Genomic DNA, 26,716 nt, shown 5'->3' with positions numbered 1-26,716 from the left:
CTGACACCGCGACCTCGGACCCACGGCCTCCAGAACTTTGAGACAGCACGTTTCTGGGTTTAAGTCATCATTTGTGGCACTTTGTGACGGCAGCCCTAGCAAAGGAATCCACTCACCAGGTCAACAGGAAGAAATACAAGAGGAGTAACTGGCAAGTACAAAAAGTGTGGTTAGAGGAAGTGGAAGGCACGCTTTTGAAAGATGAAAGATGGATGCAGGAAAAAAACAAGGAGGATCACACAGTCAGAAAGTGCTCAGAAGCCCTCCTTGGTGGAGAGATGTCAGAAACCACGACAACTCCCAAGAAAATTTCCAAGTCAAAACCATGATTTTCCAAACTGAATGTTCCCACGGGTGCCTGCAGACAGGAGGGGCAGCACCCACCTCCCAGTTCCAGACGAGGCGGTCACGACGGGAGGGGCCCTTGACCTCCAGCAGCCCTTCCTGCACCTGCCCACCGGGAGGGCAGGCCCGAGGCAGGCAAGGGTCATGGGGACCCAGTCGAGGGGTCCGGAGCTCTGTCGGAAGCTGGGGGCCTGACACACTTGCCAACACAGCAACTAACTCCAGAGAAGACAAAGACTGGAACTGCTGGAGAAACAGGATCCTTGCACAGGCTTGGCTCTGAACCGTATTCAGTCATGAAAACATAAACATCGAGTATTGAGAAAATAAATTATAAAATGTTGGGAGGATGGAAGGAAACGTGTGTAAGGAGGGTTATACAGGAGATGAATCTTCACCTCGCACACCAGGAAGTCACTTTCTCTGAGAAAGCCTCCAATCAGAAAAACCAAGCTATCGAGGGGCAAGCAGCGCGCGTGCACACACGTACCCAAGTCCCACACAAAACAGGCAGAAGAGTTGAAAGGAGTTGCTTTCAGGAAGCAGTGATCAAGAGTGAGGAAGAGTATTCAAAGTACTATTTGAATTTGCAAACTACATATAAATATATATATACACACATATACTTTAAAATGTCTTAAGATGGAGAGATTTATTATGTGATGCAGCCTTATAAAAAAGAATCTTGTTTACCCGAAGGCAATCTACTAGAGAAAAGAGAAATAAACACCAAGTGCATAGGAGCACCATGAGGTTTTGTTTTGTTTGGCTTTTAATTAGGAGAAGCTCTTTTCCAACTCTCAGCATCAGCCCTGGTGGTCCATTTGAGATTTAGGTACTTTTCATTAACAAGACCAAACAAATGAACCAGGAAACTTAAATACAGCAGAGTTCCTATTATGTTATCCAGATGATTTGCGTCAGGTAGGGAAATGTCCTAACACAGAAACAAAAAGGTACAAGTTGCTCAGTCATGTCTGACCCTTTGTAATCCCATGGACTGTATGTATTCCATCAGTCTCCTCTGTCCATGGAATTCTCCAGGCAAGAATACAGGAGTGGGTAGCCATTCCATTCTCGAGGGGATCTTCCCAACCAAGGGATCGAACCCAGGTCTCTCACATTGCAGGCAGATTCTTTACTATCTGAGCCACCTAGGAAGCCCTACACAGAAGCCCTTTCCCATTTGATGGCAAGGACATCAGCAAAAGATTCAGCCAGCAGTTTACCAGGATGACATTCAGCAGGTGGGGGAGGGGGGGGGAATGATCAGCTACCATAGCAATACAGGTATATTAGTATTTTTCAACTAGCAGAGAATAAAACTACACATAGTTTTATAATCTAAGTAAATTTTTTATGAAAATGATTGAAACCTGCAGAAAAATGGCAACTACTTAGAGACTAGTTATAAAGCAGTCAGCAACAGAACTTGAATTATGCGTTCATCTGCAGTATATACACCAAGTACAGACGACAGCTCTGGTTTGCAGATACAAAGACAAGCCTCTCCCTACAGCCTGGACACGATGCACACAGCCAGAGCAAAAACGACAGCAAAAGTCCCAAGGCTTACACTTGTAAATGTACGTAGTACATAAAGTATATACAAAACTGCTGACTTACAAAAGCATATTTCCTATTTTGACACTATAAAGATTAAAGTTTCTGGGTCAAGGAAGAAATTTTAAGCACAGGAAGCAATCATATTTCTGAGACATAAACATCTTTCAACCAAACATCATATTCTCGTGCTAAAAATACAAGCACAGAGGTCTCTCTGATTCTTCCTTGGCTCCCTTTCAACCCATCCCCATCCAGCTTCACAAAGAAGCAGACTTAACTCCCCGACAAGACTGCAAGCTGCTTCAGGGCAAGGGGGGTGTTCTGCTGCCTTCCGGCCCTTTGCCCTAGTCTAGTCAGAGCTCCCAGTCCACCACCCTGCCTCGGTCCTGGGGTGGATCGAGGCTCTGACATTTAACACACATCATCCTCCAAACCTGAGAACCAGCCCAGTTGTATAGGTATTGTTGTCTCCACATTATAGATGAGACAACTGAGTCAACTTAAGGCCAAAAGTGTATTTCAGAACATGGAAATTCCTGAAGGTCTATGAATGTATTTATTTAATGGGAAGTTCCCCTGTACTGAAGAGCTGATAAATCCCAAATTGTTAATTTATTCACAAGTAAGGAAAACACCATTACAACTCCATTAGAATCTTTCTGCAGATGGAGTTGGCAAGTTGAGTCAAACGATACAGTGAAGAAAGCACCAATTAAGAAACCCTCAAACTCAACAGCATCAGGGGTCTCAGCAGCTGCCCCCACAGGAGGGGAGAGGCTACGGTGCGGAGGAGACAGCTGGAAGCCCCATCCAGCTTGGCCACGTTGGACTCGGGGCCGAGACCCTCAATGCAGTCCCAGGTAACGGGGAATCACAGAGGACGCGCAAGTCGACAGTCCAGAGTACCTGGGAAGATCCCTGAGGAAGGGAGCTTCTTGGATTCTGACAAATGATGTCTCCAGAAGTCCAGCTGAGCCCAGTTCTCCTTCTCGACACTAAACAGAATCAGCGTCCTCGGGGACTCAGCTGAGACCAATACTCGGCCAGCGTTTAGGGGCCGTGTTTTAAACGCTCCATCCCGACTCAGCCCAGCGATGCGCTCGTGCCGGGTGAGGCAGGCAGAGGCACCTGGCATCATGCAGTCCCGCTGATTCCAGCGCGGTTCCAGGCCCATGGCCTCCGGGGTTCTCTCCCTGGCACTTCTTGCCTTTGCACCGTTGGCTTTCACACATAAATGCCTCAGAGAAACCCAAGGCGCCTACACAGCAGGTGCTAGCCTTCTAGCAATTGATAGACGCTGACATTAAGAATTAGTTCTCCAGTGTTACCTAATCAAGTCAAAACAAAGCCCGAAAACTGGCTCCAGCCTGTCGAGCAGACACAGGTGAATTCTTACGGTCCTTGGGCAGAGCGGTGGTGATGGGGTGAGGGCAGCACCGCCCCTGCACAGCTGCCAGCCTTTGGCAAAGCTCTTCCAGCCTCACCATCTTTACCTAGAAAATGGGACTATTATCTCCACCTCCCAGAGTCGTCATGACTCTTGAGATAATTTGTGTGAACCACAACGCCTTGCCCTAAGAAGTGTTCAATCATGTAACTGCAATGATGATGACAAGGTCTTACAAACATTAAGCACCTCCTAGAAACATGGAGTGTTCCTAAAAGTAGACATCAGCACCATTTTGCAGACGGAGAGCCTCAGTGGATGGAGCAGCTATCTTTTAAAGACCCCCAAATTCCAAATTCTTACTTTTCAAATAACATTACTTAGGCAAGTTTTTTGAACTGGTTGAGCCAGGTCAACAAAAGATCAGTTCTTTCTCAAAAAGCACTAATGTTTTTAGTTATAAAACGGAAACTTTCTCTCTTAAATGATGCTTCCCTAAATAAGTCCTGCTTGTGTGTAGTTCTTATCTAAAAAGATGTTATGATTATTTTTCTTGTTCAGTCGCTAAGTCGTGTCTGATTCTTTGCAACCCCATGGACTGTAGCATGCCAGGCTTCCTGTCCTCCACTATCTCCCAGAGTCTGCTCAAGTTCATGCCCATTGGGTTGGTTATGGCTATTAAGGTGACTCAAAATTCATCCAAAAATGTTGAAATTTTAAAGAAATACGTGGGAAGAGTCTTGGAAAGTCTTACAAAGAAAAACATAATTACACGTAGACTCCTGATGAGGCAAAAGTATATTCACACAGAATCTTGAAACAAAATGTATGTCCCCTAGGGGTCTCCTCTAAGCCCAAGCACTCCCTGACTTACGCTGGGTTCGGAAAAGACATCAGTTTACGAGGGTCACAGGTCTATGACCCACCCATCAGAGGAAGTACCACTTCATACCAGGGAGCAGCAATTCAGAGTACTTAGTTCACATGAACTGTCTGATGGGTTTCACTGTCTCCCAGTTGATAACTATACAAAATCATACAATAAGATTAACAGATGAGTTTATATTGAAGAGCTTCTACCTTTCAAGGGCCTTTCAGAATGAATGAAACTGCACGTCTCTACCACAGCAGGACACACCTAGCTTATCAGGAGCAAAAAACGTCACATCACCACTAAATGAAGAGATGAGAACCACCCTGACCACCACACACTGCCTCTTATTCAGAGGCAGGAGAAAGGCTCAGGTAGATTTCAATTCCAGATTAACCAATGAACTTCTTTACATTTATGATCCTTTCTCTATAAAAAGGAAAACATCTTAGTAAAGACTGGAAAACATCTTACAAAAGATTGAAAAACAGGATAATATCACCCCTTCCATTATGTTTCAGAAATAGGTAAATGCATACATTCAGCCACTGAAGACATTACTTGGTGCCACACACCCGTCTTCCTTCCTGCGAGAAAGTCACTAGTCCCAGCTTCAGAGTTTCTGAAGGAGGTTTCCCCAGCCCTCAGCATCTCCTCTTCATCTACAATTACTTAATCATACTCACCAAAACCAAGTCACTTCTAAACCTAGGTACTGGTTCCTCTTCTCTTTGAAATATTAGTGTCTTTAATCGTGTTTCTTAAACTTTTCAAATCCACGTTCCTTTGCACTCCCTATAATGTTACATAAAATATACAACAACTAAATTAACAAATGACCAAAAAAGGTAAAAATCAAGACAACTGGAAAGAGCGCAAAAGGTGGCCTGCAGGTACTAGGTGGCACCACCACCTGGGCACCCTGGATCTGATGCCTTCCATACATCAACCCATGAAGACCTGTCCCTTCCTCTCTCCCCCCTTCACAGAGACTTGTAAACCTACAGATCTTGTCCCCATGACCAGTCCCCAATGGTGCCCCTGTTTAAAAGTTCCTTCCCTCTTCAAACTGTCTTTTCTCTAGAATACAACAAGCCTTTACATCTGGCTTCTTATTCCATCCAACAGTTCACCTCTCCTCTACTCCCTTTGGTTCAGTATTTACAGAGCAAAGGGGGCAGACTGGCCACAGGGAGTGTCTGAAAACTAAGGCAACAGTTGTTGTTTCCTCTGACCCTGGTGAGCAGCTAGAGGAAAGCCATAGATGACTTGAGAGCAAACACAAAGCAGCCTAGAACAAACGAAAAAGCAACTGTATCACCACATGCAAAGGGCATGCCTCCCTGCAGCTGATGGCAATCAAGGGAAGTGAGTCTAGAGGATTAAATGTTCAGGCAGGTGGAGATGGTTGGGAGGAAATTGAGAGAGGAGAAATTCAGATTTGCTAAAACAGGCGAGAAGGACCATTCTAGATTTTTGAGTAGGAAAGATGGAAAAAATGCTAGAAGCTGAAAACAATTTAGAATTTACAAACCACTCTGAATTTTACTTATACTCTCAAAGCGTTAGTCTCTCAGTCGTGTCCAACTCTCTGCAACCCCATGGACTGTAGGCCCTGAGGCACCTCTGTCCATGAGATTTCCAGGCAAGAATACTGGAGTGGGTTGGCATTCCCTTCTCCAGGGGATCTTCCTGACACAGGGATGGAACCTGGGTCTCCTGTATTGCAGGCAGATTCTTATACTCTGCCTGGGTGAAACAAAAATCAGTTGACACAGTTCAGACAAACTTACATATTACAAAACAATCAAGGGAATTGGTATAGAAAATAAATAAGGATATGAAATGAAATAAAGCCAACAGACTCAGTTACTGTTCATAAGATTAATGACAGAAGACTTTATCTAAACTGTTCACATATGCCAAGAAAGTCAGATAAAGGCAATTCACCAGCTACCAGGGCAAGGCGAGCAGTGCTCTCCTGGGAGCCTATGCTTCTCCTCCGAAGAAGCAGGGAAGTCTTACTTGGATAGTTCATGTTGAAAGTATGCAGATAACTGCAGATACACACAACACTGCGTAATAAAGTTCTAAATGCAAACAGGACAAAAACTGGCCACGCATTCCAAATGGCTTTCTAAAAGATCACCTTCTAGTCCCAGCCCCTGAACATGTATGTAGTCTCTCAAATCATATATATTTGATATAAACAGTCTAAAAATAATTTTAAAAGCACCCCCCACCCACCCCGGACAGTTCAGTTGGTAAAAAATCTGTCTGCAATGCAGGAGATCCTGGTTCGATTCCTGGGTTGGGAATATCTGCTGGAGAAGGGATAGGCTACCCACTCCAGTATTCTTGGGCTTCCCTTGTGGGCTCAGCTGGTAAAGAATCTGCCTGCAATGCAGGACACCCGGGTTTGACCCCTGGGTTGGGAAGATCCCCTGGAGAAGGGAATGGCTACCCACTCCAGGATTCTGGCCTGGAGAATTCCATGGACTATTCAGTCCATGGGGTCAAAAAGAGGTGGACATGACTAAGCGAGTTTCACTTTCCACCTAACAGTCATATAAACCCCTCCTTGGGGTTTGGCCACACCCTCCTGGTACGGACCTGAGATGAAGGCAGGGAAAGGGGCTGATGCTGTGGCCAAGGAGCCTTGCTTTACCAGGTGAATGCATTCTGGCTCCTTTCTTCATTTCTTTCTACCAATTTTAACACCAGTCTAACTGACAAACAGCATCATCGCAATTTAGCACTCAAAGTCTTCAGAGGAAAAAAGATTCTAAACTATAATCAGTGAAGCAAACAAGATTGTACAATATAATTTATCATCATTTAATTCCAAAGGTCACACTACGGGGCTTTATCTTGCATTGCAGCACCATTTATCTTCTAACAGATTTTCTTTTCCTTCTTCCCTCTAGAGGGAATGGATACTTAGGAGCCAAATCCCCCAGTCCCAGGGTTCCAGAGCGGGCCAGACCACCTGGACCCAGCTTCCCACTGCCAAGGACTCAGAGATCCCAAGCAACTCTCTCTCCACTTTCACCCTGGATTATAGGACAGGACACATGTGAAGTGTCTAGCTGGAGTGACAGAGTGTAACTAAAAGACTCAAGCCCAAGGCAAGGAAGGTCGATTCCCCAAATCACCACTATTAGCCAGCAAAGCCACCAAAATGACTTACTTAAATACTTTATTACTAAGATAAAAGTCATACAGCATCCTGCTCCAGCCTGTAGTAACTATCCTCAAAGTTGCAGTAAGACAGCATTTATATAGGATTCTGCCTGCCAATGCACGAGACACAAGAGAAGGGGGTTCAATCCTTGCATTGGAAAGTACCCCTGGAGGAGGGCATAGCAACCCATTACAGTATTCTTGCCTGGAGACTCCATATGGACAGAAAAGCCTGGTGGGCTACAGCCCATGGGGTCACAGAGTCGGACACAACCGAGCATGCACGCACCGCCTACAGAAGGTGCTGCATACCACCAACCTGTGTGTTGTTTCGTCATAAAGAAGGCAAATGACAAGTCAGAGGACTCGGGCTCAGCCAGAAGGAAAACAACGTATTTCTAAATGAAGAGAAATACCACAGACCAAAACGGGCTTTCAAAATAAAGGCCCCAAATCACTGCCCAGTGATAGATGGGCAACTCAATGCGGGCACACACGTACACACACAGTGACAGCCGCTGGGGTCGGATCAAAAGGATTTAAAGGTGGGCAGATCTGTTTGAAGGGGCACTTCCTGACAAGTTGCTAAGCACCCACGGGAGGCAGCTGAATCCACCTCCTAACTAGACAAAGCTTCCAGCTGGGTGTCACCCCTGCCACCTATGAGGAAACGCGTCGAGATGAAGCAGCACAGCTGCCAACACAGAGAACCAAGCTATCTCTAAGCTCAAGTTAATGTGTAAACACTGCAAAATGTTCACTGTAATGTACATCAGCTCACTGAACACCTCCAGCGGGGTGGGGGCTTCCCTGGCGGCTCAGCAGTAAAGAACCCACCTGCAATTCAGGAGACGTAGGTTGGATCCCTGGGTCAGGAAGATCCCCTGGAGGAGGAAATGGCAACCCACTCCAGTAATCTTGCCTGGGAAACCCTAGAGACAGAGGCTCCTGGGAGGCTACGGTCCATGGGGTCGCAAAGAGTCCGACACGACCGAGCGGCTAAGCCACCACTACCACCTCCAGTGAGTGGCATGTCCTGGACTGTGCATCCAGGGCTCACAATTCAGGAGAGCTGAATTCATTCAGGAAGTGCCGCCAGCTCTCGAGTCACTGTTACGGACACACTGTCCGCTTCTTCCTACCTTCATTCTACAGACCTCCACAGAGATGCTTCTAGAAGCTATACCCTGGGAGCTGGCAGCTACTGGAGTCTGGCCTTCTAGGACACAGTCTAGCTTAGGAGAGAGTAAGTTACTGTGTGCAGTCAGTAACCCAAACGTGGCAACCCCCAGTGACAAGCACCTTTCACAGCCACAAGAACAACGGAGCAACCACACAGAGCCCAGCCGATCCTAATCATCTGCTTCTCACCAGTGTCTTTACTGTAGTGTCAGATGGCTATCCAATGCTCCCACTTCCAGTTCCTCCAAAACAAAGCTTCTCTAGTTGGTTCTCAACCTCGCCATCAATTACAACAGAACCTACCAGTCTCATTTCTAGCATTCTTCGGCCTTCACCATCCACCCCTGGGCCTGGAGGTGCTCCAATCTGACACATCACCCCCAACTGCACTTTGTAGCTGGAGGGAATCGGCCACCCATACAGTCCAATGCCCTTCCACCCCTGGCCTGGGGGCTTTTCACACTCGTGCCCAGGATGGCCTGAGGCTGCCGCCCCTTCAGCAGAGACGATGCTGCACTAGGGGGCCCTTCCCCTGCTGCTCCCATCTCTGCTGTACCTGCCACCCCTTCCAGTGTTACCGCAGCTGAGAACAATCAACATCAGACCATCAACATATAAGCCATCAGGGGCCCCTAAACAATTTCTAAATACTTCAAAATCTATCTCAGGACTGGCTACGTGTTGTCAAAGCTTTAGAAACTAGCCAGGGCAAGTTTCAATAACCAGTAACACTCACGAGCATCCGCACTGGGCAAAGAGCTTCAATACGGCCTGGCCTGACACCAAGGCAAGGGGCACTTTTTCAGTGTGGGGACGGGGGGAGGGGGCACTTTTTCAATCGTGCATTTTTAAATGAAACTAGCGGTTTGCTAAGTTAATTCTTAACATTTCCGAACTGTCCGAGTTCCAGCACTTTCTGAAAGGGAGGCTGATCTTTCTGGTAAAGGTTTTCCTAAAGGTTTTCTTCCAGGCCACATGCCCAGTATTCACTGGGCACAGTCTCCATCTACCCTGGCGAAGGGAGAGGTGGAGACCCGCAGGGGTCAGAAGTCGAGAGAGAAAGCCTCAGCATCCTTTGCACACGGTCGACGCAAACGGGGATGTGCGCGGGGAGGGGGTCTGGGAGGAGGAGGAGAACTACTCACACTCGGGATCCGGTCCACAGCCCCGAGGCGGAGACGCCTGGAGAACGAACGGCCACAGAGAAATAACAGCAACTTCCCTGCCGCGCCGCGATCACGTGCCGGGCCCCCTCCCCCAGGCCCGGGGGCGGGATGGAGACGCGGCCTCCGGCGGCGCTTCCCTCGCTGGGACCCGCGCGGCAGAGCGTCTCCGGGACCGCAGCTCCGCCTCCGCGCCGCAGGGCCGGGCAAGGGGGCCCGGAGTCACCCTCCGCTCGCGCGCCGGGGGCGCCGAATTTCTCCGCGTCTGCCCGCCCGCAGGGGGCGCAGGCAGGGGGCCCGGCCTGCAGCCGAGCTGGAGACGCCCCTCCCCACCACCCCCCTCACCGCTGGGAGGACCCGGCCCCGCGACCCCGCTTACCTGCGGCGACTCCGCTCCCGGCCCGCGCCGGCGCCCGGAGGGCAGGCGGCGGCCGGACGGCTTCGACGAGGACCCGCCGGGCTGAGCGCGCTCGCGGGAGGCCGAGGGGGCGGGGCCGGCCAGGGGCGCGCGCCGGGCCCGGGATCCCGCCGCCGCCGCCGCCGCTGCCTCGGGAGCCGCCTGGGCCGCAGCCGAGCCGGGCGGCCCTCATGAATGGGACGCGGCGGCGGGGCGGCGGAGCAGCGGCGGCGGGCGGACAGGCGGGCGACTCGTAGGCCCCGCCCCGCCACGTGACGCCGCCGCTCCACCGCCCCCTCCCGGCCACGCGCCGCCCTCCAGCCCGCGGCCCCGCGCGCCGCGGAGCCTCCCATCTCCAGCGCGCTCGGCGGGCCCCTACCTCTGGCGGGCGTGGGGCCATCCGAACGTTACCTTTCTATAATAGTGTCTCCTGGTCCCCATGGCAACCCTGCAGCGCGTCACGAGCATCTCAGAGCCCAATTGCCCCAAAAGAATAAATATGACAGGGGCTTCCCAGGTGGCTCAGTGCAGGAGGCGCAGTATCCCTGGATCTGCAAGGTCCCCTAGAGAAGGAAGTGGAACTCCATCCACTCCAGTATTCTTGCCTGGAGACTCCCATGGATAGTCCAGGGGGTTGTAAAAGAGTCCCATGCGACTGAACACAGTAAAGGGCAAAAAAGATACAAGGCCTCGGTATTTCATAATCCACTTTCGATTACCAGTAGCACATCTGTTTGATTACTTCCCCGCGCGCCGCCCCCATCCCATTACACATCCCCTTTTGAAAATATACATTTAAACAAATGGATTGCTCGGGCTGGATATTATTGCTGCACACTGGCTTTTATCTCTTCGCTGCCTATGCCCTTACTGAAAGTTATGAATGGAAGTACATGTGTTCCTTCCAAATTCCATTAACTTCTCAGTATGCATCCTGTGGATGACAACTTATACAGATTTGAGGATATTGAAAAGTAGGGCATTTATATAAAGCTCCTCCCAAGCCCAGCCGCAGCTCAGTCTCTTCCCACCGACGGGAGTGTGGGCTGACAGGGCTGGGACCAGGGAACCAGCTCCCTGTCTCAGGGCCCCTAGGTGGCCTCTGTAGAAGGAACCAGACAACCACTTCCTCCTCCAAGTTCCTTCTGCCTTTCTCAAGCATTCAGCCAAGCTTCACCCCATCCTTAACCAGGGCCCCACAGAAACGTAGGTGGTTTCCTTGGCCCAAGGACTCTCGAGTTTCCCTTTTGGGTGCCAGGCTTCACAAGTGGATAAAAATTTTCAAAGACAGAGGCTGGACGTTTCCCTTTGTATCTCAGAGTATTTTAATCTGCTCTGGAGAATGAAATTAAAGTGAGAAAAATAGTGGGACCCTTACTTTCTATGTTAATAGAATGGGAACAGGAATGCCTTTCTCCTGGGGTTGTCTTGAGAATCACACACCATTACACTTAAAGCAGGCTTCCCTCGTGGCTCAGTGGTAAAGAACCCACCTGCCAATGAGGAGAGGTGGCTTTGATCCCCAACTTGGGAAGATCTCCTGAAGAAGGAAATGGCAACCCACTAACATATTTTTCCCTGGGAAATCCCATGAACTAGAGTTGCCTGGCAGGCTACAGTCCATGAGGTCGCAAAGAGTCAGGACTTAGCAACTGAGCATACAGGCATAGTAAAGTGCCTAATTTAGCTTAGTGTGGGACCTGAGTATTCTGTTACTTGTTTGCTTTTCTCCTCCCCACCGCCCCCCTACACCTTAGATTTTTCCTGTTTCTTTGAGGCCATTCTCACTGCCTTGGGAAAGAGCTTGGGAAGAAACTATCCTGTTAGGCCTCCTTCCTTTCGTCATTCAGGAAGCCCTACACATCCTCCGTCCCTCCAAACTACCTGAGGTTGGATCCCTTATCTGAGTGACAGGCTCACGCGTTTGCCATTTCCTCATTCTCTGATATTTACCTACGTTACGCCACTACCTAAGCAAAACAGAGACTCATGAAATATCTGTTGCGTGATATGCCTTCATTTCCTGCCCATGACTTCTCTGCTGGCTCAGTTGGTGAAGAATCTGCCCACAAGGCAGGAGACCCAGGTTCAGGAAGATCCCTGGGAGAAGGGAATGGCAACCCACTCCAGTATTCTTGCCTGGAGAATTTCATGGAGCCTAGTGAGCTACAGTCCATGGGATCGCAGAGACTCGGACACTATTGAATTACTAACACTTACTTTCCTGCCCCTAACATCTAAGAAGAGTGCTGGGAGCCTCCATTCCCTCCCAGTCCACTGGAATGCAGGAGGAAAGAAGCACTTCTGCAGATGTCCTAGCCCCACTCCTTCCCACTTCGTGGGAGGAGCCTCACCCTCTGGTGTCCCCTGCCCCAACTCGGGACCACCCCTCCGTATGAGTGGGCTCAGGAAGCTGGAAGCCGCGGGGTGGGAGAGAAGAAGGAGCAGGAGCCGGCTTTCTTGCCCCCCCCCCCCCTCAGGCCATCAACTTATCTCCCAGCTTGGCTCCCCAGCCAAGCTGGAAAGAAGAGACTGCTTTTTCACCTCTTCACAGCCTTGCTCTCGCTCCTCCTCCACCCCTGATGCTACTCATGCCAGTTACCAACAAACTTTTGGTTGCCAAATTCTGTGTACCCTTTCATACCCTCCCTCACAGCCTCAAGAGTAAGATACTACTGAGCACGATTCCTCCTGGAAACTCCCACATCCTTGCTCTAGCCAGAAGCCCGAAGGCCCCATGCCCGTGTTCAGAGAGTTTAGACACCTCCACCAGCCTGGCCCACTGTGACATCAAATGCAGCTCCATTGCATTTGTTTCTTCAAACCTGCTCCTCCTGAATCTCCTGTCATGGCTAATTGCACCATCATCCACGTAGTCATCCTTGCCAGAAACCTAGGAGGAGGTCTTGTGTCCTTCCTCTCCCCTTCATGTCCACCACGTCTTGTCGTTTTTACTCTCCAAAGCTCTCTGTTTTGATGGGCTTCAGTCACCTCCCCAGCTGCACAACAGGAGGCCTCAACTTCTAGCCATCAGGCCCTCTCCCACAGCATCTCTGAGGATTCCCTGGGGGACATATTCCAGCTGGTCTCCCTGCCCTCTGTTCCTCAACTTCTAAGCACCCTTCACCTTGAATCACAGACAAGACCCAGGCACCAGTTATTGGCAGTCCACTGCCTAGAGGAAAAAGCCCAGGTTCTCCTGCATAGCATCCAGGGCGCTCTTCTCCGTTCCTGCTCCTTCTAGCTGGTATGCTTTAGCCATCCCTTCTGCAGCAGGCTAGCTTTTAAAACATGAACATTCATTTTTTGTCATGCATTGCCCCCTTTCTCCCCGCCCCCTCACTGACCCCCCGCATGAAAATGCACCCAGACATGCTGCTTGTCTCAGGGAACTTCTGGAAAGCAGAAGTTGTCTGCAGACCTTGCCTTCCTGTCCCAGATTTCCACAATCTAAACCCATCGAGGAAGCAATCTAAGTCAGGAGAGAGAGGGCCGGTGAGAAGGGGGTCTCATTGAGGGATTTTGGAAGAGAGAAAGATGGTCACTAGGATGAGGATCCAGTTTCCGCAGCCCAGAGTTGGAAGGCAGGGGGTCCTATGCCCTTCCACTGGCAGCTCCGGGGGGAGGGGATTCAGTCACAGAGAAATAACCTTGTTGTTTCCAGTTTATGCATCTCTTCTGTGAGAACACAGACTAGTTAGCATTTTCTGAGCCATCGCTGCTGAGCTTTCTAGTAATTCTAACTACAAGCCTCTGAGACAGCTGCTATTGTTAATGCCAGTTTATTGAAGAAGGGACTGAAGGCACAGAGAGGTTGAGTGACTTGCCTCGGGTCCCACAGCCAGTAAGCTGAGACCCTGACCTTCACCCCAGGCCTGCTTGACACCCCAAACCATAGTTTCAGCCAGCTTCCCACCAGCTTCTGTCTGGTGCCTCCTGTCCTACCCCAGTCTGCATCCTTTTTCTTGTGTCTCTAGTCCACCTTGCACAGATCCCAACTACAGTGCTTAGTCCACACACAGTAGGCGTTCAACAAATATTTGATGAAAACGAAAAGAGGATTTCCATTTCTAGTTATATGCTCGGCTGAGTATCTGACTAACTCTTCCACTGAAAACAACAACAAGAATACTGGGTAAAATATTAAAAGATGTATTCTAGAAGGGATCCAAAAACTGGCAAGGAGTTAAGAAATAGTCCTAGGAGAGCGTATAAAAGGCCAGAACTCAGAGCAGTAAGCAAAGGCCAAAGTCACCTTTTGCCTGGAAGGTATTTGCTGAATTGAGTGAATCCAAATATTGGTTTTTGCAGCTTTGGGAGTCTTGGGGGCAGAAGAAAACCAGAAAACCAGAGGGTCTGCTTTAAGTGGCGAGTTTAGTGGCAGACCTAATAAAGGAGGGATCCCAAGTGCAAAATCATAGAAAAAAATGTATTTTGAAACCCACCCAGAAACCTCACTAAAATTGGTCATAGATTGAGCCATAGAGCAAGTCTCAAAAATCTGGAAAATTTCCTATCATACAGAGCATATTCTCTGACTACAATGCAATTAAGTCAAGAATCAGTTTAAAAAAAAAACTAGAAAAATCCATTTCCTTGGGTCAAAGAACAAATCCATATGAAAATGTAAGTGTTTAAATACTGTGTATCAAATATTTGATACTACGTGTGAAAACTTGAGAGAGAAAGCTAAAGAAGTAGTTAAAGTGAAATTTATAGATCTAAAAGCTTATAGTAGAAAATAGCTTTAAATGTAAAGAGCAAAAAAGTTAGAAACAGAACACAAAATATAGTTCAATAAAGCAGTAGAAAGGAAAATAAAATTAAAAAGCTGAAAATATACAATAGAAAGGACCAGGTAAGCCAAACACTGGATTTGTGAGAGACTAACACATTTTACCAGAGAAGGCAATGGCACCCCACTCTAGTACTCTTGCCTGGAAAATCCCATGGACGGAGGAGCCTGGTGGGCTGCAGTCCATGGGGTTGCTAAGAGTTGGACACGACTGAGTGACTTCACTTTCACTTTTTAATTTCATGCATTGGAGAAGGAAATGGCAACCCACTCCAGTGTTCTTGCCTGGAGAATCCCAGGGACGGGGGAGCCTGGTGGGCTACCGTCTATGGGGTCGCACAGAGTCGGACACGACTGAAGCGACTTAGCAGCAGCAGCAACACATTTTAGGGACTTCCCAGATGGCTCAGTGGCAAAGAATCTGACTGCCAAGCAAGAGAAGTGGGTTTGATCCCTGGGTTGGAAAGATCCCCTGTAGGAAGAAGTAGAAACCTATTCCAGTATTCTTGCCTGGAGAATTCCATGGACAGAGAAGCCTGGCAGGCTACAGTCCACAGGGTCTCAGAGTCAGACACAACTTAGCAACTAAACCATCACACAACACATTTTACAAACCTCTGGTTAAAAATGATTGAGGGAAAAAGAAAAGGTACCAACAATGTGAGGAATAAACTATATTCCTATATAGTTATAATCACACATGACACAGAAAGTGAGGACAAATTTGTGAACATTTCTGTGCCAATTAATTTGAAAACTTAGATGAAGTGGGAAAAATCCAAGAATTATGTTAATAAAACTGAAATAGAAAACCAGAAGGGGCTCATAACCATTCAAGTAGTTGAATCTATCGTTAAATTTTCTTCAAAGAAAAACCCAGGCTGAAACAGTTTTACCAGTGACTTCTACTGAACATTCAAGGAATAAATAATTCCAGCCTCTCACAAGCTGTTCTAGAGTATGGAAAAAGAGGGATTATTTCTCAAATCATTTTATGAGGCTGGCATAACTTTACACCAAATCTGATGAGGAGAGTGTGAGAAACAAAATTTCAGGTCAACCTCATGCATAAATATAGACAGAAAAGACACAGGCAAAATTTCAGCAATTTGAATCCAGCAAGACAATAATTATACCCGAATTGATTTACCCAAGAATACAAGGTTAATTTCAAATTAGAATAATCAATTAATGTAATTTACCACATTAAAATATTAAAGGATAAAAATCATATAATTATCTCAGTGGATGCAGACAAATTCTTTCATAAAATTCAATATCCAGGACTTCCCTGGCTGTCTAGTGGTTAAGACGTCTACTCCAGGCTTCCACTTCAGGGGGCACAGGTTTGATCCCTGATCAAGGAACTAAGATCCCACATGCCTCTTGGTGTGGCCAAATTAAATACATAAATAAATAAGAAAAGTAGAAAGCTTCAATATCCATTCAGATGAAATTCTTTGAAAACTAGGAATATTTTCCTTGATAAAAGGCATTTACGAAAACCTACAGCAAACATTATAGGTAACCATTCCCTTTAAAATGGGCAACATGATAAGTGTGTTGTCATCTCCACTTCTATTCAGTATTGTACTTAAGGTCCTAAATAGTGGAGTAGGAAAGAAAAAGAAAATATATATTAGACTAGAAAGGAAGAAATCACAATGACAGTATATATAGGAAATTTTAGCCTGCTGAAATGAATGAGAGTTGGTGATGTTTCTGGCTACAAAAGTCAACATATAAAGACCATTAGCATCTGTATATATGGTCAATAAAGAGAAATGAAACTTTTTGAAAGATGCCATACAATGTTTGCTATATTTACCTTAGACTCCTTAAGCTTTTATATTTCTATACTACTGACCATTCTTTATCAAAACCAGCATTAAAGTACAGACTGTTTCTTCAGGCCTTTAATTCCTTACCAAAGCTCCTGGATCTAGTAAAACTTGTACTAAATAAATTTGCATGCTTTTCTCCTGTGAGTCTGTCTTTGTCAGTTTAATTTTCAGACCCAGCCAGGAACCCTAGAGGGTCAAGGAGGACATTTCCCTTCCCTACAGTATCAATAAACAAGATACTTAGGAATGAATCTAATAAAGTATGTGTAAGACTTCTACAAAGAGAATTACAAAATTTCATTGAAAGGCTATGAAGAAGACCCAATTAGAGAAATATATTCTTGGATAGAAAAGACCCAATCTCATAAAAATATTAATTCTTCACAAACTGATCTATAGCTTCAATGCATTTCAATTTGAAATCCCAACAGAAATCTCTTCTTCAAGAGGCCCTTAAAGAACATAGGACTTCCCTGGTGGTCCAGTGGGGAAGAATCTGCCTGCCAATGCAGTGGACAAGGGTTTGATCCCTGGTCTGGAAAGATCTCACATGCCATGGGGCAATGAAACCAGTTTACCACAATTACTGAACCTGTGCTCTAGAGCCCAAGAGCCCCAGTTACTGAGCTGATACACCCAAGAGCCCACGCTCTGCAACAAGAAGCCCCCACATGCAGAAGCTGATACATTGCAATTAGAAAAACCTGGGTGCAGCAATGAAGACCCAGTGCAGCCAAAAATAGAGTTCCCACAAATCAATTAAACAGCAGCAGCAACACAGAGGGAGGAATTACCCACCTATATACCAAACCTATAATAATCAGTAAGGGTGGAATAGGTTCAGGGACAGACAAACAGACCAATCAAACAAAAAGGAGAGCTCAGAAATACCCTCCCCCCCTCCCGGCATACACAGACATGCAGTGTAGGATAGAGATGGTAGTTCAGATCACTGGGGAAAGATAAACTTTTCAATAAGTGATGAGGAGGCAGTTGGTTATCCATATAGCAAAAAGTAAATTTGAACCCCACTCTACACCACATCACCAAATCAGCTTTAGATGGATTAAAGACCTATATAAGAAAAAAAAATGCATTAATGTCATCCTTTCAAGTATACACTTTCTTTTTCACATTTTACTATTTCTGAAATTGTGATTTTTCTTACAATCAGTGGCAAATTAGATTCAATGATATATAATATGAAACTTTTATAAGACAATATAGGAGAATACATTAACAAATTCTGGGTGAGGAGGTATTTCTTAAAAAAGAGTTCATGACCTGCATAATCAAATATTCAAATCCAAAAGATACAAAGAATTGATATAAATGAATAAGTAAAAATCTAGCAATCAATAGAAAAATAAGCAAAAGAAATGGAGAGGAATTTCACAAAAGAACAAATTTAAATGGTTCAGAACCAGGGAAATGTAAATCAAATCTATGAGATAGCACTACACACTCATCAAAGTGGCTAACATTTAGAAAGTTGTTCAACGCCAACTGCTGATGTAGAGTGACCATCCAGAACTCAGACACTGCAGGTCATATTCAAATGTATAAGAGCTTTAGAAAAGCAAGTTGGTATTACCTAGACAATTGAATGTGCACGTACACAAAGTCTCAGTAATTCCAATGTAGGCCTGTACCCTCGAAAAACCCTTGCACAAGTGAGCTCAAAAACACATTCCAGAATCAACAGCAGCATTGCTCACAATTGCGAAGAGGGAGAAACCATCCAAATGTCTACGAGAAGTGGACTGGATTGTTAAATTGTGGCATAATTGTACAGTAAAATACAATAGGAGTACAACATGGATGAATCTCAAAAATACAATGGTGAGGACTTCCCTGGTGGTGTAGATTCTGGTTAAGCATCTGCCTGCCAATGCAGGGGACACGGGTTCGAGCCCTGGTCCAGGAAGATTCTAAGCCTGTGCCCCACAGCTACTGAAGTCTGCGTGCTCTAGAACCCGTGCTCCACAACCAGAGAAGCCACCACCACGAGAAGTCCTCACACGGCAACTAGAAAGTAGCCCTCACTTGCTGCAACTAGATAAATCCCGCTTGCAGCAACGAAGATCCAATACAGCCAAAAATAAATAACTTTTTAAAAGATAGCTCTTAAAAAAATAAAATGTTGAGCAGAGAAGCAACAAAAGATTAAAGTATGGGGACTTCCCTGGTGGTCTAGCGGCTAGGACTCTGTGCTTCCAATGCATGGGGCCCGTGTCCCATCCCTGGTCAGGGAACTAGATGCCACACGCTGCAACTAAGACCCGGCACAGACAAATAGATAAGTAACTTTGAGAAAAGAGTGATTCTATTTACTCCATTTCATACACCGGCAACTCTAGATATATGTTTTAAGGATAAAAGCACAGGTAATAAAAGTTATAGAGGAAAACAGTGAAGCGAGTAGTAGAAATATCAGGATAAACTTAAGTTTGACAGAAGAGACAGGTGCAGGTAGAGAGAGGGCCTTGGGTCGGATGTTGTGGCTTGGGTGGTGGGTCCATAGGTGTTTTTATGTATCTTTTTTTCTCAAGAAAAAAAAATTTTTAATGAAGGACAAATGAAAATGAATAGACGAATACATCTCTATGATTTTCAATGTTATTATTTGCCTACTAGCTTTGTTAAGTTTACCTTCAGCACTTGCAAGACCATCAGTATGTCTTACCACTTTCCTAAGAAGCTGCAAGGAACAGTTTGTTGTTGACAGAGTGTCGCAGCCTATTTCCCAATAAATCCTTGTAAATGAGGAGGAAGAAAAGTTATGTACATAGGCCAGAAGTGCAAAGGAAGAAGGAAAGAAGTTCTAAGAAATCACTCAAATAACCTTAACCTCCAAATCATCCCACTGAGCTTGTTTGCATTCTTTTAATCAGCGGTTATAATTCTCAGTCCTGAGAGCAAAGCCATCTAAAGATGGACTTTCATATTTTCCCTGGCTATGTGCTGCCAGGGTCATAAAACCAGGAACTTAGGCGGCTGGTATGTCCCATCTTCTATGAGAGCAGAAATCCCCTTGTGTAAGTGGTCCTGTCTCTGCTTGGATCCATCCAGTGGGGGGCAGTTATTCATGTTGGGGGCACTCAGTCCCTGACGAGGCAGTCAGATCTGTTGTCCTCCTGGGTAGGCAGATCTATCTATGGGAGCCCTTCCTGAGGTCACCCAAAGTCATCTAGGAGAGGGAAGTGTGTTAGTCATCACGTCTGACTCTTTGTGACCGGAGGCACTATAACCCGCCAGGCTCGTCGATGGGAGTTCCCAGGCAAGAATACTTGAGTGGGTTGCCATTTCCTTCTTCAGGACTCCCCCCAAATCATTCTCTCTTTGGAGTGCCTGCCACCTTCCACAACTGGGCAGTCTAGAGAAGATGTGTCCCGTAGATTCTGTGTGAGAAGGATTTGATTCTCAGCAACTTGAGATTTTTCTGCTTCCTTGTAGAACTAAGCTTTCATCAGCATGCATTTTACATTACAACGGTACTGCAATATTAACAATAACACTATCCAACTGAAAGTCTTAATGTATCTACTTAAAAAATAATTACAGTGTATAGTGGAACTATATGTAACTTTGTTCTGTATTTTTCAAGTCTCCTGTAAATGTGCTATCATACTTTCATAATTTAAAAAAGAAAAAAAAAACCTGCCATAGACAAAACATTGAAGAAAGAACATGGCAGTGAGCCAGTAAAACTATATTAACTAAAACAGAAAAAACAGTAACACTAAATTTAGAAGCTGTGGGGTTGGGGGGATTTTAACTCTCCTAGGAAGGACTCTGCTCCAAGCCTGCTGGAAAACCACAGCAATTCACAGAGACACCTCATAGCAAAGACTCTGGGACGGGTCTGGAAAACTGTCCATCTGTGAACATTAACTTACTTGCCCGTCCAGATTGCTTGTTTCAGCAGCTACTGTCTTTTTTTTTTCTCCCCAGAATAGCCACTAATTTGAATAGAATGTCTGGACACCTCAAACTGTTCTTAGAAAACATGTTTGCAGAGGATGTCTGCTGTCCTTGAACTTGTCCAAAAGACTTCGGACTCTGTCCTCTGTTCCTCCTGGGTCTGGGGTCTTTGTTTTTCTGACGACTCCTATTGCATCCACTCCTTACCTTCTCTCCTCCTCCTCATTTTCTCCTTCATGAAACTCTTCTAACTACACTAATTTTTCTCTTCTTCTTTTCTTCCTATTTCTCTAAATGGCTTGCTAATGTTAGACAAATGTCTTCCAATGTTAGTAAAATCAGGGGAAGGCATGTAGCTTTGGAGACTGTTTAAGAGACTGTTTGGAGACTAATAAACCCCAGGATATATGAAATAAATGCTCAGCACGTTTAGAGTGCTGTGTCCTTAATAATTAGCTAACCGACACAGCCTTCCCTGCAGTCTGTGAGTTACAAGGTACCCTCCGCAGACTTGTATGAGGACTGAAACTACTTTTGAACTCGGGGATGGCCTGGTTATTGGTGGGGAGGGGAGAAGTGCTTGTCTCCAAGGATACAGAAAGAAAGACAAGGTGCAGGCAGCACAGACTGGAAACTGGCAAATGTTTCATTGTTGGAAGTCTGCTCTTCCCAAATTGCCCTTGACCTCGGTCAACACAGTCCACCACCCCCACTCCATCCCCTTCTCCTAGACACAACACACACTGCTGGGACTTTCTGTTTTATCTGGAAGGAAAGATAAAGGAAAGGTACAAACAGGGGCGTGGCAAGGAGGAAAATGATAAGAAAGAAACTCAGACCTCTGCACCCAATCAGACACCAGTTTAATAATCGCCTGTCCCTAGAACAGAACAGGGCTTCCCTGCTGGCTCAGCAATAAAGAATCTGCCTGCCAATACAGGAGACCCAGGTTTGATCCCTGAGTTGGAAAGATCCCCTGGAGAAGGAAATGGCAACCCACTCCAGTATTCTTTCCTGGGAAAACCCATAGACAGAGGAGCCTGGCGGGCTACAGTCCACGGGGTTGCAAGAGTCGGACACAACTTAGCGGCTAAACAACAAGAACAGAAGCAAGAGCACTTTGAGGGTGGGGTGGCCGTGGAGAAAATCTTCCCAGAGCTGATGTTATCACCATCAAATAACCACCTTCTAGGTTTCACAGCTGCTCAGACTTTCTGGAATTTTCTTATGATCCTGTGCCAGAAACCACAGCCCTGTGTGTCTACAGTGTGGATATCGGCACAGCCTGGGATGGGATGGGAGGGTGAGGGATGGGATAGGGGATGGTGGGGAATGGGCTAAGGGGATGGGATGGGGTGGGGGAGACTTTAAAAGAATCTTATAAGATACTAAAGGAAATTCAAACTGGGAATGTGGAATTTACAATGGAAACCAGACACATAATCTGTCTTCCTGTTCTCAGATTTGAGTCTAAATTTAGATCACATGTGGAAGAGCAGGACCAGGCCTGGAAAGCTTTTCCTGCCAGGCTCACATCGCTTCACCTCTTCTTCTATTTTAGCCTCAGAGAGACAGTTTTGCATTGTTTCTGTTTTGGAGATAGAAGGGCCGTGGAAAGCTAGCCCCCTTGGCCTTAGCGAGTCTTATCAACTCTGAGAGGTGCTCCTCGAAAACTCCTATTAATGTTTGCTGAAACATTTTCCATATCTCTGTTAGCTAAGTGAGACCTGAACGATGTTTGTTTGGGTGTAACCAACTTGACTGTTGGGAGCCAACTATTCCCCAGTGTAAAAGTTTCAGTTTAAGGGAAATCAACCCTGAATATTCATTGTTGCTGAAGTTCCAATCCTTTGGCCACCTGATGTGAAGAGCCAACTCATTGCAGAAGACCCTGATGCTAGCAAAGATTGAAAGCAGGAGGAGAAGGGGGTGACAGAGGATGAGATGGTTGCAGGGTATCACCGACTCAATGGATATGAGTTTGAGCAAACTCCGTGAAATAGTAAAGGACAGGTAAGCCTGGTGTGCTGCCCTCCATGAGGTCGTAAAGAGTAGGACGCAGCTGAGCGACTGAACAACAAGGTTTCAGTAGGTATCAAGGCTTTAGGCCTTTGAATGCAGGGTGAGTTTTAAGAGAAAACTCAGCAACCTGGAGAGAGTCACAGTAGATCTTTGCCTCACCCCAAGATCTTTCCTCCTCCAGACCAGTGAAGACTGAAGGAGTGGTTTTAGTGACACACCACTCCCTCTCATGTCCCCCACTCCCTTCATCCATCTTCTGGTCCATCTGTTAACTAGACCCACCCCCATCCTCTCACTTAACATCCCCCCAACTTTGCTCAAGTTGCTCCCTCTTTCTGCAATGTTCTGATCCTTCAGTTTTTTCCTTCCAGGTTCTGTACTACCTAGAATCTTCTCTCATCTTATCAGCTGGATATAATTTTTCATTTCATTTTATTGAGAGACAAAGTAGTGTATTGGTATTTTACATAAGGTCCTGCATTATGATTATTTATAAGTAAGTCCAGTCTCTCTGGATCATCTGATAGTTGACCGCCTAATTCATGACTAGTTTGCTATAATTGCTTCAATAACACCCAACAGCGTGTCTCACTCATTGTAGAAAGAAGTCTAATATTTGATGTACAAATGATAAATGTGGCCTTATGGATGCATGCTCAGTCATGTCCAACTCTTTGCAACGGCATGGACCATAGTCCGCCAGGCTCCTCTGTCCATGGGATTTTTCAGGCAAGAATACTGGAATGGGTAGCCATTCCCTTCTCCAGGGATCTTCCCGATCCAAGGATTGAACCCTCATCTGCACTGCAGGCAGATTCTTTCCCACTGAGCCACCAGGGAAGCCTGAATGTGGCCTCAAATAAGAGCAAATTTGGATCTATTCAGCGGTGGGTCATGACATACAACTGATATCCTAGGGGAGACAGCAAGTGGTTTCCTGGCCTTGTCCCCAGCTAGAACACACAGCTCACCACGCTTGCCTCCACCAATCTCCAACTTTGTTCCTCTCCCTGCCAGCCAAGTTCATCTCCTCACCACCGCTGGAAAATGTCAAGCTCATTTCTGGGTCTGAAGCTTTTATTTTGACATTCTTCTTACCTGAAATGCCCTGCTTCACTGCTTCTAACTGTGTAAGTCTTGCCTTCCTTCCCAGACTCAGTTTAAAGTCCTCCAACTACAGCATTGTGCTTATTCATGAATAAATCCAATCTCTTTCTGGATCATTTTTGAGAGATGACTGCCTGATCCATGGCTAGCTTGTTGTTATTGCTTCAATACCCAACAGTGTGTCTAACTCATTGTAGAAAGAAGCTTTATATTTGATACACAAAGCTGGTGAAGCTTTCCTCCCCCAGCTTAGCCCTTGGTAGTGTAAGCAGATAGGATGAGGGTCCCCAGAGGAAAAGCACCAGATGTAGCTTTCGACATAAGAACCATTTTAGGCCTAAGCCACTTTGTGGTCTAAGCCTGGCCACAGTGCTTGCCCTTGAATAGGTCTCAGTAATGATGATCAAGGGAACAAAAGAACAAGACTGTTACCAGGCAAGAGAAGTAACAATTGCAGATAACAAATGGTCGAAAAGACTCAATTCTGTTTCAATGGTAAAGATCGGACAGAAGCACTTTCTGAACTGTTTTGCAGAATTTAGATGCCCTTCAAGGGTTCAAGCCACCAAATCAACTGGAACTCAGAGGATGGTGATATTAACCTTTTATGACCCTGTGATTCCAATCAACTAAAGCTTGTACTCTGTCAACGTTTGCCCCAAATCCATGAGGAATTCTCCTCTGCTCAAGCCCCTTTATGAATATGCGTATACTCTTAGCTTAAAACTTCCCCAGTTGAGAGGTTCGGGGTGCTTTGGTGAGGTCCCTCCGTTCTCCTCACTTGCTGAAAGTAGTAATTCCTTCCTTCTCCAGTTTGTTGGCTTGGTTGTGACTTTTGGCTCAACAGCAAGAGGCAAACCCCGTTTTCCAATAACAGTAGCAGCGTGCTCTGAAGGAAGGGCAACCGATGAAAATTCCCCACCCCTGGATTCTCGTTTCTGCTCAGCTACCAGCTGGGCGATTTGCTTCATCCCTCTTGACCGCTTACTCGTCATCTATAGAAGGACTATTCTGATGACACACTCTCTAAAGCCCTTTTGGGTTAATACATTGTGATACTAATCATTCCAGCCTTGAAACTTCTAGCACCTACGTTGTTGCTACCACTGAACTGCAGTAACCTGCCTTGTCACTTATCTTCTTATATTGACGTCTGGTTCATCCAACTCATCTGCAACTTCTTCAAGAACCAAAAATGTGTCCTTTAACTATTTGCAGCCCTGTCACTTGGATAGAAGTTCTGGTAATAAATATTTTTTTGGTAATAATGACAACAGATTGTTACCAATGCCTGTACCCTTTTTCCTGATGCTGCCTTGAGGATGCTGCTGTTCTTACAGCTGGAATCCACGTTGGGTCACAGTTTACACCAGTAACCAGATTTAGGATCCTTAACAGCATCATTGGGGCTTCCCAGGTGGCTCAGTGGTAAAGAATCTGTCTGCCAATGCAGGAGCCACAGGAGACATCAGTTTGATGCAGGGTCAGGAAGATTCCCCTAGAGGAGGGCATGGTAACCCACTCCAGTATTCTTGCCTGGAAAACCCCATGGGCAGAAGAGTCTGGAGGGCTACAGTCCATGAAGTCACAAAGAATTGGCACGACAGCTCATTGAGCAGCTCTAACCCTAGACTGTGTACCTTAATACTTCTTGTTCTATGTGAAAAAGTCCCACACCTCTACCTATTTAAGCGCTGTCTTTGAGATTGTCTTATTACTTACAGCTGATCACATTGCTGATATAAAAATTCACCAGTTTCTTATTAAGGGTAAATAAGATAATAATGTAAAGCTCTTAGAATCTCTCATAGTAAGCCCTCAACAGATGGATGCTATTATTACTATTTTATTTTATATTTTTAATTTAAATTTATTTATTTTAATTGGAAGCTAATTACTTTACAATATTGTATTGGTTTTGCCATACATCAACATGATATTATTACTATTTTAAAAGTATGCCTCCATTGCGTCCTCTTTTCCCCTAGCTCCCCCCGCCCCATGATAGTGGAGGTTCATAATGGAAGAAATACATTTTTTAAATTAACCTATGAATTTGTTTTTTCCTTTCTTTTTTTTTTTTTGGCTGCACCACTCAGCTTGTGGAATCTTAGTTCCCTCACTGAGGGATTGAACCCGCAACCACAGCAGTGAAAGCGCAGAGTTCCAACAACTGCACCGCCAGGGAATTCCCAACCTATGAACTTCTGAAAATATACTGCAGTTTCAGTCTTCTCAGGCTGTCATAACAAACTACCATAACCTGGGCCACTTATAAAGAACAGAAATTGATTTCTCACGGTTCTGGACGTTCCAGAAGTCCGAGATCAGGATGCTGGCCTCGCCACGGATCCTCCCGTGGTTACAGATGCAGACTTCCAGTAGCCTCACCTGAGGGAAAGAGCGAACCGAGGTCTCTTTTATAAGAGCGCTGATTCCATTAAGAGGGCCCCACCCTCATGACCCAATCACCTCCTAAAGGCCCCACCTCCTACAACCATCACTTGGGAAGGGAAGGCTTTAAGACATGACTTTTGGGGGAACACCAACATTCAGTCCACACAACTACCTTACTTCAAAGACACCATCATAAGCGCTTGAACTGAGAGTGCTCAGTATTCATAACTCAATAAACAAAATTCTAAAAATTCAATCCATTTTTAGTTCTAGGCTAAATTCTATGCTGATAAAATATAATAGAGTACAGGCTTATTGCTCAGACATCAAAAGGTTGCTTTGTTTTATAAAAAAGATTCAAGAGAGATTTTAAAAATAATTAAGCTTCACTTAAGAAAAATTCCTTTTATGTTCAAATTCTCAGGAGCAGGGCAACAATATTACATGAAGTGAAGTACTTCTATATCTCTCCCACACATGTAGAGTTCAATTTGCAAAGATTTCTAAAGACTCTGATGTCTTCTAGACTTAGT

The 26,716-nt window shown here is 45.7% G+C and overlaps 1 protein-coding gene across 3 annotated transcripts in view; it reads right to left on the bottom strand.

Annotated features, from left to right (window-relative positions):
• The window catches only part of LPIN2 (lipin 2), a 91,966-nt gene extending 65,734 nt beyond the window's left edge, over positions 1-26,232 (bottom strand). Inside the window, exon 1 of one of the 3 annotated variants that reach the window (XM_044934557.2) lies at positions 26,087-26,232. The gene's annotated coding sequence lies outside the window, so the exon portion shown is untranslated. Of the gene's footprint in view, positions 1-9,679; positions 9,792-10,076; positions 10,223-26,086 lie in introns of those variants that run through there. The other 2 variants (XM_025273164.3, XM_025273163.3) reach the window with 2 other exon arrangements.
• Positions 26,233-26,716: the final 484 nt, after the last annotated feature.

The sequence above is a fragment of the Bubalus bubalis genome, chromosome 22 (genome assembly GCF_019923935.1).
Source record: "Bubalus bubalis isolate 160015118507 breed Murrah chromosome 22, NDDB_SH_1, whole genome shotgun sequence".
NCBI classification, from domain to species: Eukaryota; Metazoa; Chordata; class Mammalia; order Artiodactyla; family Bovidae; genus Bubalus; species Bubalus bubalis.
This window is presented reverse-complemented; position numbering and strand designations above follow the sequence as displayed.